Here is a 16,961-nt window from a genome sequence, read left to right as displayed (position 1 = left end):
ACTTACTGAACTAGTGTCCAATGCACAAAAATTATGTTGTAAATAAGATTAAGAATTTTCATTTTCAGTCTACATTTCACATTCTGCAAAAAGAAAAATACTGCTGACTTACAGTAAAATTCCAAATGCTATTCAGAAAAAGTTAAACAAATATACTGTATAAATGCAATACCTAAATGACAGTAAATCCAGACTGCCCCGCAATATCATCGTATGCTTTTGAAAACTTTAATTACCACCTATTCATTATCAGAAAGATGGCAATTCCCGAGAAGGGTCATGAAAACTCTAAACCTATCATAGACCAGTACTGAGTGAGTACACTTTTTGTTAAATACAACAAATTTCAGGTTTGCATAATACAAATATATATTCAACCTTAAAGTGATTGTTTTTTTTAGTGAACGCTGATGTGTGAAATAGGGCATTATTTTATTCCTTATCCTGGAACACTGTGCTTGAAGAATTCAGTGTAATAGTTATTTTTCATGGTACCCCCACTCTCCACTACACAAATGCATCTGTTGTGTTCTGAAGTCTTACCATATGGAGAATAATGAACTTAATTTGTGCCCCACTGAGTCTATCTCCCCCATCTTCAGCACACAACACGACACTACAAGGTATAATTTAGCTTAAATGAGCGAAAAGAGGACTTTTATTGTGAAACTAAGTAAAGAAATTTCCCCAGTGGCAATACGCCGCTATTCTTATTCGGAAACAGAAACAGTTTCCATACAGAAAACACTTAATTCTTTGTTGAACACAGGAAATGTTCTACTTTTTATACAGCAAAATCTGATTTATAATGCAGACCAAGTGAGCATTAATTAAAAGAAGAATATAATGGGTATCACTGAAATGGGGGAAAAAATTCACTGTCTTGTTCCATGTGTGTTATCTTGGCATCTTTAATTTGGAACAGTAAGCTAGAGAAAATGTAACTATCCACCCTGTACTTTCTTTTCTTTGTGAAAGCCTAGCTTCTCCCAGAACACCACTACATTAAAAAAGAGTCAGATGACAACTGCATTTTTTTATGCAGTTCTCACAGTTCTCAAACTTAAATATTAAACAAAATAGAATTTCTTCAGTAAACAGTAATGGGAAATGGATGACAACTGCATTTGACTAAAACGATTTCAAGACAAGAGCTAAGCAGGTACAATATTCTTATACACAGTGTCTGCTTTTTTTAATTCCTTTAGTGTGCAAATTGTTTTTCAAACATCACTGATAGTGGAACATTAGCAAACTAATTATTAGTGAATGGTGTTTCAGCTAATCTATTTTATGGCTCATTAACTAGAGAAAAAATAGTTTCAGTATATACATCTGAGCTTTTCCAGGTAATACTGGCAGATCACCAATAAATACCCAGGGTATTAGGATTTGTGTTATATTCTACATATGATCCTGTGCTAGGAAGAGCAAATATTAAAAGAATGGTTACTATGCTTACAAACATGAGGAGGGCCTTCAGCCATTCTATTAGTTAATTGATTCAAGGGTCTCATCCAGCCATTTCTTGAAATAAAGGGTATCAGCTTAGATACAGTAACATGGCTGGGTAGCATGTTCCATACTCCCACAACCTTTATGCTTTTGCATCTTGAGAAAGAACCTTAAAATAAAACCAATTAACCTTCTGGTATCTAATTGGAAAACATGGCCAGACCCTGAGCCATCACTACTTTTAATGTACTCACGACAGTAGTACAAGTACACAGTGTTCCACGTGAAACTGGGGTTTCCATAAACTCAAGCCTGGGTGTTTCTCTCCTTGTCCCCCACCACTTTATTTTGGCCACAATCAGCACTTTCACCAGCTCCTCTCTCTCCCTTGAGTACGCACATGCGTCATCACTGCGAGTTAAATTAACCCTCAGTGGAAAGTGGATAAGTGCACAACTGCAAATGACAAAAATCAGCGGCATCCTTTTTCAGACTAGCACATACTGTACAGTACATGCTGCAGACTGCTAGCTATACTTTGATTTTTAAAAAATGCATCTTCAGAAGAAAATTAAAAAAAAATACCTTACAGGCATGTATATTTAAATACCGATAATTTAATTCCTTTTCAAATTCCACATTCAATTAAAATATTTGTGAGCATTTATACATGTAGGCTACAGAAAAGCTTAAAATGTAATTCTCATGTGACATGGACACTCCAGTGGTGGGACAGGCAGCACTGCTGCCTCACAGCTCTAGGGGATGAAGTTATTTCCAGACTGGGGGAGCTCTTCTGTGTGGACTCCGCATGTTCTAACATACAGAATGTTACCATGCAAGTATCTAAGTAACCAAACTTCTCCAGGTCAGGAACTAGCTCCACCTTGCTTCCAACTCTCCCTGAATAGGATAGAGTTTGTCATGCCGCTTACCAGTAATTAGCCAGTTTACAGATTATAAATGTTTAATACAAAAATAGAGATTTTTCTACACATGACAAAATGAGAACTGTGTCATATTCAGAACATATTAATGTTAAATGGTAAAATAGGTCTACATAATTATATAAATGCAAACAGCTACTGTAAAGCCAATTAGGCCTCTGTTCTTAATATAACCATATCGAGTATTTCTCTTTTTATAGAGAAGACATGTTCCTGAAAAACACACCATAAAACAGAAATTAAGAACTAATTTCCCATAAGACTGTTAACAGTTGAACGTAGGTATTTCAGATCTACTCCCAACAATGGGCGCATGTGCAGTCTTAAAAGCTATACATTTTAATGTCTCAAAAGTAACATTACAAATCAGTTTTTCCTTAGCTATGCTTTCAGCCAATTAACTGTGGAATTTTATTGAATACCTTTATATATTGCTTTACAGTGATCAGAATTATTTATTACACTTATATAATGCAAATGTCAAATATATGGAAAAGAGGAGACGCACGCATCCCATTATCTGACAGCAATAAAATATTCAGAGATGTCAGGTTTATAATTTGAGGCATGTATTTGTAATTTTACTGATGAATACTGCAGCAAGCTAAGAAAGTCTGAGATTATGCTTATTGAATTCAATACAATCGCTTAAAAATACATATATTGTTCCGCTTTTGGGTATTCTATCTCAAAATGTCCTTTTTTCTCATTTGACACTCACTGAAACAAAGATATCAAGGGAGGCAGAAAGTGGTTTGGATCATGATAAAGAGCTTGCACACAACTATATATTTTAAAGCAAACTCGTGTATAAATACAGCTGATCATAGACATCTTGATTTAAACCACTCTGCAAACTACTAGATCTATCAACTGCAAGCAACCAATGAGCCAGATGACTCCTCTCCTCTCATTACATTTCTAACTTTTATTTTACTGTTCTGACTAAACAAATTTAGTCTTATACTACTAATATCATTTAGTTCTACTGTAATAATAAGATTAATCTCAACAATGGCATTGTCGTATATTATTATTGATTTGAATCTGAAACCATTTCTAAGGGGGCAATATCAATGTGAACTTAAATTCGCACTGAGATTGTGCTCCTTCTGTTCTTAACTGTAATGAATAATAATAACTTCAAATTAGTTTTAAGTAGCAATTTTCAATCCAAAAGGACCCTAATGTATGTTACCTACAGCAGTGGATCCACTTCATCCACCCACCTGAGTTACACACAAACCATTTTGCAACAGCAGCCTCACTACTCAGCTGTTTAGGTAGAGAAGTGAGGCACTGAAATATTAAATTGCACACTGTATAGGGAGGCATGCACCTAGCACAGATTGGGATTAGACACAAAATGTATAATACTGTTTATTAATATCAGTTTTCACTGGGATTCGAAAGCAAAGTGCTTAACTTAATGGCCTTGTAGTAACAGAATAAACACAAAATAAATTTGCAACAACTCACACTTGGCTCCAGTAATGAGGACGTATTCTCTGTGTCCAAATACGAAAGTGATTAGTCAGTAAAAATGCTCAATCTGAGGATACTTGCCAAACTAAAAACAATTTTTCGTGATAGGATTACTAAATGAAGCCTGAACAACAAGAAAAACACAGCCCACAAACAACCATTTTTGGCTGCAATATCTGCTGTTATATGTACATTTCTAACTATTAATCAGATTCTAAGTCTCAGTTCATCACCAAAAGCAAGTGGTAAATAAACGGCCTAGTTTTCATTTTTCTTTCTTGTATAATTGTATCAATTCATTAATATTAGCAATTAATAATCCAGTTAAAATATGGCCGACTTCATAGCTATTTTGCCCCTTTCAACCCACTTCCTCAAGGTGAATAAAACACACATTGGCATTCAGATTTGATTGGAGCGTAAATGTAATGTTAAGTTTCCCACTACATTTCACGTGACCCACAAGAATGGGGTATTTAATACATCCTTGCCAACAGCCAGTGATAATGATGCCATCTGATAGTGATATTACACTATCAAAAGCAGTTACAGAAGCATCAATATGCAAAAACAAATAATGGAATTATTCAATTGTCAAAATAGTACAATTCTGCCTATTAAACTACGGTTTTGAAAACCTGTTGAAAGAATACAGAACACTAGCAGTCAGCTTCATGCTAGACGTTAGTACAGTATGTGTTGTACACACTTGCTGTAGCAAAATGTTTTAACTATAATGTGATGTTACGCTATCACTGCAACATAAAAGCAACCAGAAAAGTGCTACTTGAAATACAGGCATTCAGTTTAACCTGGCTTTCAGCAGTGTAATACCAACACATTGAAATTTAAAACTTCCAATACATTGTTGGCTTGAGAAAGCTAGGCATTCGTGTACTTCAATTAATAACGTACTTTGTCCCGTTACCTTAAATACTTGCCAACCTACTTTAACAGCCTTCTCCAATCAAAAGATAAGTTTTAAGAAGACTTAGGTGTTTATGCAGACTAATCATTTACATCTTCTGCTCTATATGGGTAAGTACTTATAAAGGCAAAGAAAAAAAACATATAGAGTTTAAAACACAAAATGAGTCGATGTGTTATGTTAAAATTGTATAATGCACTAGTTAGGCCTCATTTAGAATACTGTGTACTACTTTAGTCATAGCGTTAAAGAAAAGATATATTTCTGCTCTGGAATCAGTCCCGAGAAGACCAACCAGACACTGTCTTTGGCTTAAGAACATGTCCTACATTGACAGGCTGAAGAAACGTAACTTTTTTAGTCCTGAAGAGAGAAGACTACGAGGGGACTAGACAAGTACTCAAAATCCTCAAAGGCATTGACAAGATCAATCCAGCAGGTTTCTTCAAAACCCAGAGGCCACAAGTGGGCACTACATGGAAGTGTATTTAAAACAGGGGCATTTTTTACCCAAAAAGTTGTGGAAATGTGTAACAAGTTACCCAGTTATGCTGTTGAATCCGATATCCTAGCTTCTTTCAAGAATCCGCTGAATGAGATCCTTTGATCAATTAACAACTAACTACTAAATGGCCTACTCACATTTACCTATGTAGCACTTTTGGCCTTACCTACAGTATATTCTTAGGTTGTTTAGTTCATAGCTTAGGCAAAACTATGTGTTTCTACCTCTCCCTGTTCAATTTAAGACAGAAGTACTGCATCTGTTCCACTCCCATCACCTTCTAAGATCTACCAAATTCTATTCATTGCTCATTGAAATTACAAGTATAGTTTATTTTTTTTCCTGTAACACTTAAACACAGAGATTGCTCAAGCTTTGTACTTTATGCTAAGCACAAAAATATGGCAAGGGATATTTTGAATAAAATTGTAAATACAAGAGACAACACCAAAACTAAACCTGTTCCATATTTTTTAAACATTTTAAATTTCTAAGGACAGAAGACAAAGTAAAGGAAAAAACTCTTACTCTGAAGTGTAAGAGGAAACCATTAGACCTAGAAAAAACCCAAGTGAATGTGGGAAGTCACCCCAGCCCTGAATTAATCCCATGGCCCAAGAGCTGACAGTGCTCAACACAATATCATTGGGCTAGTAAAGGCATCACATCATCCACAAGGGCCTATAGAATAAGCCTGGAAAGTTTATATTGTGTACATGTTTCTATACTGTCATCTCAAAGAAAATGTGCTTATTAAATTATTTCATACAGGCACCAATTAAAAATTAAATCATGTGTAAATCAGCATCAGATGTCCCATGAGATATTCAGGTTCTACTGCACATAAACCCACAACCCCAATTAAATTCTTATCTTTAATTCTTTTACAAGTTTCATTCTAAACAATGCCACATCATATACTAATGTCTGGGCTCACAGCTACTAGACTGAGCATCACAATGGATACAGAATGCGAAAGGTTTGTACTCTCTTTACAATGGCAAGAAAGCATGATTTTATGACACAATAAATCAAACCACAAGGCAAATCCAATATCAACATTGTTTCATGCCACTAAATTCAAAGCACAGTTCAACCAATAAACAAGTCTAAAAGAACTGTTTTCCTTTAAGACATTTTTAGTACAGCAGGCCAATCATAGCAAATACTTGAAAGACAGTCCCTACACAGCAATCCTGCATCTTTAATAATTTATTCTTGCAAAGGGTAAAAAAAGGACAATTTATGTGTACAGCTAAATATAAATACTGAATGGTACAGTAATGTAGGACTGCATAGGCAACCACTTTATTCTGTGGTACTATCAGGAGTCATTCAGGAAGGCTCTTTCTGAAAAAAATAGATAAATCTAAAGTTCACACAAAAACACACGGACAATTTTTAGCAAAATAAAACTATTCAAAACACTTTGAAATTTTAACAAATGACAAAAGAGAGTAAATACTTTTTTTTTTACTTTACAAATTGTGTGGCAGGACCACATAGCTCTGTGGTGAGGAAGCCTGTCATTCCCCAAGATAATTTAGAGTCTGTGGAGACTATCACAGCCCTTTGGGGGCAACTACAGTAGCATCCTCCACTGCGTCTTGAGAATTATGACAAGAAATACAATAAGGGTGAAGGAACATGCAACACAGTATGCTGGTATAGTACACTTCGGTAGATCTTACCATTACAAAAAACAACTAGACCCAAATGACCAAAAAACAGTTGTGGTCCAGCCCACCCCTCACAACCCTTGAACTAGTGTAAGGCTTCCACAGGATTCATGCTCCCGAGTTGCTAGAACTCTTTTTTTTCTCCTATCCATTAGTGACCCAATTAGGATGCAGCAGGTTTCCCCAGTGAAGATCTTTTTTTCCCCCATTGGAGGGTGAACTGCAATCCTTGACATTAAACTGATTTTCTAATACCTTTATTTTTAGATTTGCACTTCAAAATTAATTGGAAAATAGAAAGCAACGCGATAAGAAAAAGAAGTGGAAGTCTTAAAACTGAAAACCACATCCTGGGCATATCCTTTTCCAAGGTACATCAGTTGAAGACAGTGACAAAGAATTTTTTATAATTGAAATTCTGACCCCTTTCCTTATCATTTCAGACCTTGCAAACTCGTTACCACTGGACAACTACTAAATGCCAATTGAGGAACCTACGGCTTGAAAAACATTGAAAACATTTGTAAAGCAGGGTTAAATAAGCAGGCTCCTCTGTTCTCTAACTGCAGAGTGCATGAAAGATGCTAGCATGCTTGGCAAGGTGAGACTGTGACAGCAATTTTCCAGCTGTTCATTAGGAAGTTACCATCTCATTCTGTGTGGCACTGAAGTAGATGGTACATAAATAAACAACATCAAGGTGATGGTATCAATACTAGCTAAGGCAGAAATCGATAGCAAAAAGAATCTAAGCAATTTCTGTTTAGTACTACAGAACGCTGTTGTGAAGTTAATTGTTTTTCAATTCTGCACAGAAAAACCCATCAATAAGTAATCGTGAATGGGCAGTAAAGTATGCACAAGCTCATTAAAGAGGTACACAGAAAGGGAATGACACATACTACACACTTTATGCAAAATTGACATTAAAAATCTAATCACTACAGGGAAATGGTATTTACCCTCTTAATGCATATACTTCACATGTGTAAACAGTTTCAAAACTACTATTCTCTACCACTAAAATACTGTAACTTACGGAAAACCGGTTATACAGTACATGTCCTGTGGTATTTTTCTCATGCTAAAGAGCAATAATTTATGCATCCACGGCTGAGTGAAAACTAAAATATTAATTACTTAATAATTTAAGGCTATCCTTTTGATTAGACAGGTAATCAGAAATAAGATGGGAGCATTGAGAGAACTCAGCAGAAAACTAATATTTTATTAGAGATGCTAATGAAACAGACACAATTCTTTAGTGAGGAGATCTAAAACAGGACATATTTTAAACAGAGATGAGAAAGGATTCAGTTTGTTATTAACACTGTCCATTTATGAGGATTAACGCCAAGTACAAATTATATTTTCACAACCCTACTTTTAAAAAGGCTAACTTTTTATCTTGCTTGATTTAACCCTAATCAAGCCCAACTAAATATTTTAATTAAAAGTTTATTTTCAACATGGTGTTAGGCAGAGGAAACCCTGAATTATATTGCAAAGGTGTATAAATATAATGTATACATTATACAATTTCATAATACAAGACCAGAAGACCTTATTTTGATAGTGGTTTATTCACTTTAATTGATTTAAGAACAGACCCAAATGTTACAGTACAAAGTTTTTTTAGCTACTATGCAAGCTTTTTGAAAGTCAAACCCTTAACTGCAATTTCCCCGAACTAGAAGCCTTTTTTTCTACTTCACTGTGATCACGGTCCATTTTACAAACACCCTACAGTGCAAAAACAGCACATATTAAGACTGTAACGTGTTCAGTACTCATATTTACTTAATCTGATACATCTCTGTAAGTAAATGGGTTATTCTGACAGGATTTCAAACATAAGGGCACAACTCTAGCTTGCCATCTGTCAGCAAGTGGCTCTATTATGACCAAAGTATTAGGATTTTGATGTACCACCTCAACATAACTGATTTATACCCCACTTTTTGCCCAGGAGGGTTCCTGTTTAATTTGTTTTCTAAATTGCCATTCTTCAGAAGGAAATAAACATGCAATCATTTGGCAACCTCTAATTACAGGGTTTCATACAAAAAAAAGCTTTCTTCCATTACTCTTAACTACTGTACTGAAATCATACAATGCATTTTAAGATTTTAAACATCAATTATTCTAGCGTTCTGTTCACAATGTTTTTTTTAATCGTCCGTGGTAACTTAAATTGCCAAAGCCACAAATAATTTTCCTTTTAGGGCTGCATAAATCTTCCAAGTCGAAACTGTTAAGTCATAAACAATCTGTGTTGCAACAGATCTTTGAAAATAGTATATTTTATTTTATTCTGACATTTCAATGAGCTAGATGAGCCGAATGTCTTGCTCTCGTTTGCAAACTTTTTTATGCGCTTCATTATGCTTAGCCTGCTTCGATGCCTTTTACACTGAGCTAGTCCGCAAATGAAATGAAATAATGTACATAATCTTGTGTACGGCAGCAGTCCCAACATAACTAGTAACAGTCTTAATAGATGTAATGGTGGGTTTTTTTATTAGCTATAGGTAGATTTGTGTAAGCGTTAGTGAACTTTTTACAGAATCCCGATCGAAACGCTCAATTTTAACTACTTAATATACAATGAAAAGCTCAGCACTAGTTTAGTTATAAACCAGTAATATTTACAATTCTCTGCAAATTAAGTACTATTAAAGCACGGGAAATTTGCTTTACAATACAAGAGCAGACAGCCCAATGTAGTTGGGTACTGAATGATTAAAATAGGCACTAATACAGGTTCTGTAGTCTCTCTAAAGTCCTTTTAATCGTTTCTTGCGGGAGACTAAGTGACGAAGTCTTTACAAAGGCATGGGTTGGCTGATATTCGGGACCTACTCTGACGGCCATAAGAAGCAATTAATCGAATGCTGATTAAACATAAATCTACCGAAAACAGACTGACGTGTTTGCTTCCATGCAGCACAATTTAGTCAACATTTTACATTCCTACTAGCCTACATGTCAATATGGAGTAAAATGACTGTCGCCTCTTCTAATAAGTTTTACGTGCTATTAAAACAGTGAAGCCTACGCACCGGTCAATAGAGCGCTTTCTTCAGAAAACCTTTGGCCGGATCACAAGTGATGCAGAAACGCAAATACGGTGCAGTTAAAACAATTTACGAAGTGAAGGAGATAAGACTTCAAAGAAAGCAGACATTGCTGATCTGAACTCAGCAACGTAAAAGTAGAAAAGATCTTCGCAGTCATTCCACATTCGCGATAAACCATAACATTTTATATGTGAATTGTTAAATACGAAAGACTACTTTTACAATTAGAAAGTATTTGACAAAGAAATTAAATGCCGATATTTTAGGAAGGACAAACGTTAATGTTTTATATTTGAGCCATACTGCGAATACATTTATTCCGGACTTTCAACGAGACTGTCATAAGCTAAAATGTAACTGATGTACGAAACAATACTTTTTAGCAATTACAAAACCAAGGTACAGAGTTTTAAAAAGCTAATCTCGTGGCCTTTGAAACGTGAGATATTTCAAGAGACTGATCAGCATACAACAAAAACACCGAAAATAGTAATTGCTCCCATTTCAGTACTTGATCGGACGTTCAGCGACAGTAAAAAGACATTACAATTACAGTAGGTGCATGAAAGTGGCAAACTTGAGCATTTCAACAAACTCAGATTTAACGCGGTTGGTTACAACACTATAATACCTCTGCTTATGAAATCCCTATTTTTTAAACATCTTACTCAGATCGGGGTTAACACTTTGACATAGTAACCACCACCGATGTTGCTCTCTTAATGTTATTTTAAGGTTTCGTCAACTTAATAGTTTAGAATATTCACACGACATCATATAACACAAATCCAGACAGTTGCACATAATTGTACATGGCCAATTTAAATAAACCTCTGAGTATACTGGTCTAAAACAAAATTATACGTCGCATATTGTGATTTTACAATTCTCTTCGCACCCTCCACCCTAGACGTAATGCGAGGTTTAAACTATTTTAAAAGCACTGCACTGTAATTCATTAACAAATCCAACATCCTAGTTAGGACACATAAGTTTATAAGAAATTTAGACAGATACTTTATTGATCCCGTGAGGGGAAATTACAGAAAATTAAATTTACATGTAATAGTACCACTTCATTCAGTCATTAACAGTTTGTACTTTTAAATACAGAACTGTGGAACGGGTGCCATAAACTGTGAACCTGGAAGAAGATCGTTTCGTTAAATAATCTGCAGTCGACCCCAAGATTTGTTACGAACCTGTTCATGCGGGTAGACGAGTATCTAGTTAATACACCAAGACAGAATTTAGCAGTAGATGCACAAAGGGATTTAAAATGTCGGTTTGTCATGACAAGCCTACCAGCAAACTTATGGCTGTTCAGCTACAGGGCGTGCTTTAAAAATAAACTGCGCGGCAGCAAGGATGCAGCATTACCTCCAGAACTCTTGTTCCAATTCTACTTAGTTTCGCACTACTTTAGTTTCCGAGTCCCTGCCGCTTTCCGATCGCATCTCGGTCAGTTTGACAAGCAGGAAGTTTTTTTAAAAGGGGGACCTGCGGCGCCTGCGCGAGAGGAAAAGGACGCGCGCACAACAAGGAAGGATAACACTCAGCCCACAAAACATGCTTGCAGGTAAACACGGGTACCTCTGAAAGAGAAAGAAATACTCAACTCACCTTAGCCTACCCCTTGCTCCACCACACTGACCTCACTCTGCCTGCACAGCCCGTACGCCCCTGGCCCTTCAGCACTTCATAAACGATCCCTTACCTTCCCGGTCGGCGCAGCTGAAGCTCCGGCGCTTGTCCTTGTTTTGCTGCGGCGCTTAGCGGAGACTGGATGCTTCCCTTTACCCAGCGAAAGCTGCTGGTTCATTGCATGGCAAAAGTATTTCACTGGCCACGCTCAGTTGCTCTTCTGCGGTATTTTAGGGAGCCTTTCCTTGGATTCTGAACTCCTTCCGTCCAACTATGGATTGCTATTATTATGTAAGGGAGCCTGAAGACGCCACAGACTGATCCCGTACCCTGTGTGTGAAGAAACACGCTTCCGAAGTGAGAGTGAATGCCTGGTGAGACGGACCGCGCGGCTGTTTTAGTCCCGATCTGCTCCTCCCCCTTCTCATCTGGCTTTGTTCGGTGCTGCACAGCGCCGCTGATCTGCCACAGACACGAAGTGCACTCCGTGCATCAATCATAGTTCTCGCTGATGCTCAACACTGTGGCTTGCAAGAACGGCTAAAAACCTCAAACTGGCAAATTATGCTCATGAAGGATAAACGGCACGCAATTGCACAGGGTGAGCAGTAAGGCACTGAGACTTGAATTGGGCTGATTGTGGAACGCATCCCGGGTTAATAACTCGCGTGGCTAGAATGTTCAACTCACTACAAATTACTGTATTAATGAGTATATTGTTGACAGTATCAGTCATAAGCACAAATCGATTGTTTTGTAGCCGAATCTTTCATTTTGTAAATTGTGCATCACCTGCAACAACTTAAATGAGGTTTCGGTGTGGGGCTGTTTTATTTATGTTTGGTGGCATCTATGGTTCACAAATGTCATTGCGTCTGTGCTGGTGTATCAAAAGACTTTGATTTCGTTTATATGTATAGAGTATAGAAATGGACAGTTGCAATTTTGTTACGTAAGTATATTTTATCGGCAAATCAATTCTAAAATATCGATATTTTAATTGTATATCATATCAAACTAGGTATAAATACTGATAAAAATAAAGTAGCAAAAATACACAGAAAAGCTTGTAAATTGCTCATGTCAAATATGTTATGTTGGTTATTGCAAATAAAATGTGTTTAATGTTTCATTTTCGTGTTTTAAATTTAATGTCTGTAGTTCAACATATTCATTAAGCATGCTTTAGTCCCTTAATTAATGACCTAACTTTAAATGGTGATAGGTACCTCGTGTTTGCATATAAAAGTGGAGTGTTCTACAGACATGTATAATAAAGAAGGCTTTATTATTCAAAACAACTGTGTGTATCTGATGGAAAAAAAAGTAAAATAACAGGGATTCATACATCACTCATATTAACAAAGAAAGGAAGGGATTCATTGTAGGGCTAAGAAAGAAAATGTATAAAAAGGTTTCCATCCAAAGTACAGTACATACGCTTTGGTTAGTGGCTGCTTTCAAAGCCACGAATAAGGTGGTGAAGTCGGGCTCAGCACCACAGTAGCTCAAATCTTGAGCAACATCGGAAAGCAATCAGTTAAACTTCACCCAAACCACTACTGCTCTCTGGCATCATGGGTAAATCAATTATGCGCAGAGACAGAACACAATGAGCACAAACCGATCGTTCCATTTGCCAGGTTGAACAAGACTTTTTGTTTAAAAAGTCAAGACGATAGAGATTGCAGGCTTATCTGATGTAACTAGATGGTGAGGGGCGTTTAGGTGCAGATAGATAACATGTCAGTTATGACATCAGTACTAATTAAGGCAAACATCACAAAAGAAAAAAAATGTAAGCAAAGTTTGGTACTCTGTAATGAACCAGAAATTGTACCTTAAAAATTGCACACAGATGAAAACCACTAAGTGTTGGCCCATAAGGTCTGTAATTTGCAGGCAACTGTTTGAACTTTGCCATGTTTCTAAAAAAGAAACTAGCAGGAAGGAATGTAAGAGGCCTGGAAGAGGGAATATCAGAGGCAGTAACTTCACTCTAAGGGAAATTCATGCTGTATTTATGAGGGTACTAGGAAAGTAATCCGGTTAAGTGAGTTTAGAATAAGGTAATAATTTATTACTCAGTGCTGACTTGAAAACTTAGTATTAATGCCTTTCAACCCAGCACTTTTTAATTTTAAAGCTAGTGTTGTGTCCAAAAGTAAACTAAGAATCCTTCTTGTCAAGAAACTGTGGTCATTGAAATGAGAGAAAAATGCAAAACATCACCATTTATTTAATACAGTATTGCACAGTACTATTGTGATATATATATATTTAAATCACTGTCATTTTTCAGTAAATGTAGAGACTGTAAGGGGGCATAGGTTCAGACAAGATGCAGATCATTGCCTGAACAACATTCCCCAGAGTGCTGTGGGGAAGGGGCCGCTGTTCTCAGTCACATGACCAGCTGGGGAAAGACAATTGGACAGCAGATTAAAAAGTAGGAAACAAAGGCTTCCAGGATATTTCTGATCTGCCATCTGGGGACAGAGTGCAGATCTTCTGTCTGCAAATCCATCAGATGAAGAAGGAAGCGACTGACTGTAAAACCCAACTTTTGAATTTTGAGAGAAACTTTGTTCTCAGAGAGAGACATTTGTGTTGTTTTTGAAGCTGGCAAGCTGCTTAGCTGCCTTGTTGTTGATGGTGAAGGACTTCATAGACGTCAGTTAAAAGTTCAAAACAGAGCGTATGTTTATTTTTTTGTCTTTGGTGCTTTGCTTGTTTTTCCCCACGTTATAAATAAATGTACTGGTTTTGTTCCTTATGTCTGCATTTGTGTCGGTAGAGACCCAGTTACTAAAAGAGTGCTTGTTATGGCAATGCAATTCTTTGGGTATGTCACACCATCTAGTTCAAGTTCAAGTTTATTGTCATTATACTCATATACAGGTATATGGTATAATGAAATGCTATTTATCTAGCTCTCAGATGGTAAGCAGTACAAAAAAAACAACAATACAATTGTATAAGGAAAGAAAGACAGAGACAACAGGCAATGTGCAAAACAACAACAGGTAATGTGCAAAACAACATCAGATGTGCAAAAGTATATGTCAACTGAATGAAATAAAGGATAGAAAATTATGGGGAGTGAGCTTTCTTGACATGTGAGGTAGAGGTAGATTTCAATGTGTGTTTGAGTTTTGATAAAGAGGGAAGGCACTGTGAGGGTTCAGATCGTAGGTGAGAGAGGCTGGGAGTTTAATAGCTTGATGGTGTGAGGGTAAAATCTGTCTCTGAGTCTGGTAGTCCGGGCCCAAATGCTCCTGTACTGTTTTCCAGATGGTAGAGGGTCAAACAGTCTGTAGCTGGGGTGTGTGGGGTCTTTGATTATGCTTAGAGCTTTCCTCAAGCACCGTCTGTCATAAATGTCCTGGATGGATTGGATGGAATAAGAATAAGTCTCTATTCCTATAAAAAATAACATTCTCTTCAAATTCCATTCTAACATTCAAATACATCAGTATGTATTTGTACATGCTCTCCACATACTATAGTATATTAAAGTCACTTGATGGATTATTGCTGGTGATGGTTCAGTGGAGGGCAGCTTCTCCTTAAAGCTATGACTGGACACAAGGGCAAATGATTGTGGACAAAAGGACTGTGGATTAGGTCTACCTTTCTATTGATCCAACATACCAATATGATCAGTTTGCAGGTTTTAAGCTCTAGTTGCATCTAGTTGTGTTATTTGCGTGCCAACTCAGGGAAGTGTTCAGAGTGGCACTGGATCTGATCATTGTTATTATTTCTCCATGACAATACTATAGGGGGCAGCTGTGTGGCACAGTAGATAGAGCGTTGGCTACAGATCAGAGTACTGGGGGCTTAAACCCTGTGTAGGATGCTGCTGTTGTGCACTGTACTACTGTGCTAATGCCCTTATATACAAATAGGTGCTGTCATTGCAAATTTATTTATTTTTTGCAATTGATATATCTGGCTAAATAAAGGATTCTCTTAATGATGGTATTTAACAAAACTTCAAGAGGAGGTCCAATTGTATTTCAGTTCTCCTAAGTATATACTGTATACTCCCTAAAACTTTCTGCCTAAAACTCACATATTTTCTAGTTCCCTTCCCAGCTTCAGCCTTGCAGTAGCTCTCTGGTTCATTCCTCATAAGTTAGGGGGATTGTGATAGTGCTGATCTTTGGCCAAGACTGTCATTTCTTCTGCTAGGCAAGTTAACCAAAGTATTAAGCATGCTGTCCCTTGATGTTTGTTGGCCTGTTTTGTTGTAATTATAACGTGAGCAAACTATTTAAATAAAGCCTGCATCAATGCATCAATATTAGCCTATGTCTCACAATATCACATATTTCAATCAATTTTGGAATATTGAAGCACCCTAAAAATTCCACTATCTCAGTATAGTGACATAATAAACCACATTTTAACACTTTCAATAGGAACCCCTCAAATCAGACCATACATAACAGGCATGAGAATGTGTTAAATAGTTAAAATGTGAGAATAGTTAAAATAACAGCAGCTCACTGGGCCCAAACTAGCTCATACTGTATGCTTGCTAGAGGTAAATCAATCTGAGGATATCAGCCAATAGTTTTATTGATAGTTTTCTTAAAACATGCCAGTGTATAAGCTTTGACACCATGCCTATATAGTTAGTTCCATGCACTTATAACCCCAAGCTATCTTCTTATTCAGAACCCCTCTTCGGCTAAATACATTTGTTCAGTGAGGAGAAATTACATCAGAAGAAGTACAAGTTTATTTGGAAATCATTGTGGATACACAGAAACTCATCTGCATCTACAAGGTTTTCATTTAATCTATGCTGCATGGCTCTGAGATCTGGCTTCTTTCTAAAAGCTCAGAGTCAGTTTCTCAGTAGATTCAAGGGCAAGAAGTAATTTATAGAATACAATGACACAGGCAGGAATAAAAAACAGTAGTATCACACAAATGTCATCTCTGATGGTGCAGACGTGCTCCCAATGACATGACCTAATTTTATTATTACTCATTTGCTTAGCAGATGCTCTTATATTACACAACTTACAATAAAGAAAATGTGCATTAAGTGTAAGGCACACACCTGCAGTAAAGTAAAAAATAAATTAAAAATGGCATAATGCTAAGATTAGCTGTCTTAAGATAGTGTGTAAGCATATTTTGCAGTAATATAAACACCCTGTTGGAATGTATTCCATGTTTATGTTATGTTTACAGTGAATAAGTACAGTTAGCAAGTTGCAT

General features: G+C 36.6%; 1 protein-coding gene across 3 annotated transcripts in view; it reads right to left on the bottom strand.

The window, feature by feature from the left end:
* Positions 1-12,136, bottom strand: part of klhl29 (kelch-like family member 29) — a 234,466-nt gene extending 222,330 nt beyond the window's left edge. Inside the window, exon 1 of one of the 3 annotated variants that reach the window (XM_088626147.1) lies at positions 11,797-12,136. The gene's annotated coding sequence lies outside the window, so the exon portion shown is untranslated. Of the gene's footprint in view, positions 1-11,459; positions 11,578-11,702; positions 11,740-11,796 lie in introns of those variants that run through there. The other 2 variants (XM_088626150.1, XM_088626148.1) reach the window with 2 other exon arrangements.
* Positions 12,137-16,961: the final 4,825 nt, after the last annotated feature.

The sequence above is a fragment of the Lepisosteus platostomus genome, chromosome 3, assembly GCF_059453375.1.
Source record: "Lepisosteus platostomus isolate fLepPlt1 chromosome 3, fLepPlt1.hap1, whole genome shotgun sequence".
In the NCBI taxonomy this organism is placed as follows: domain Eukaryota; kingdom Metazoa; phylum Chordata; class Actinopteri; order Semionotiformes; family Lepisosteidae; genus Lepisosteus; species Lepisosteus platostomus.
This window is presented reverse-complemented; position numbering and strand designations above follow the sequence as displayed.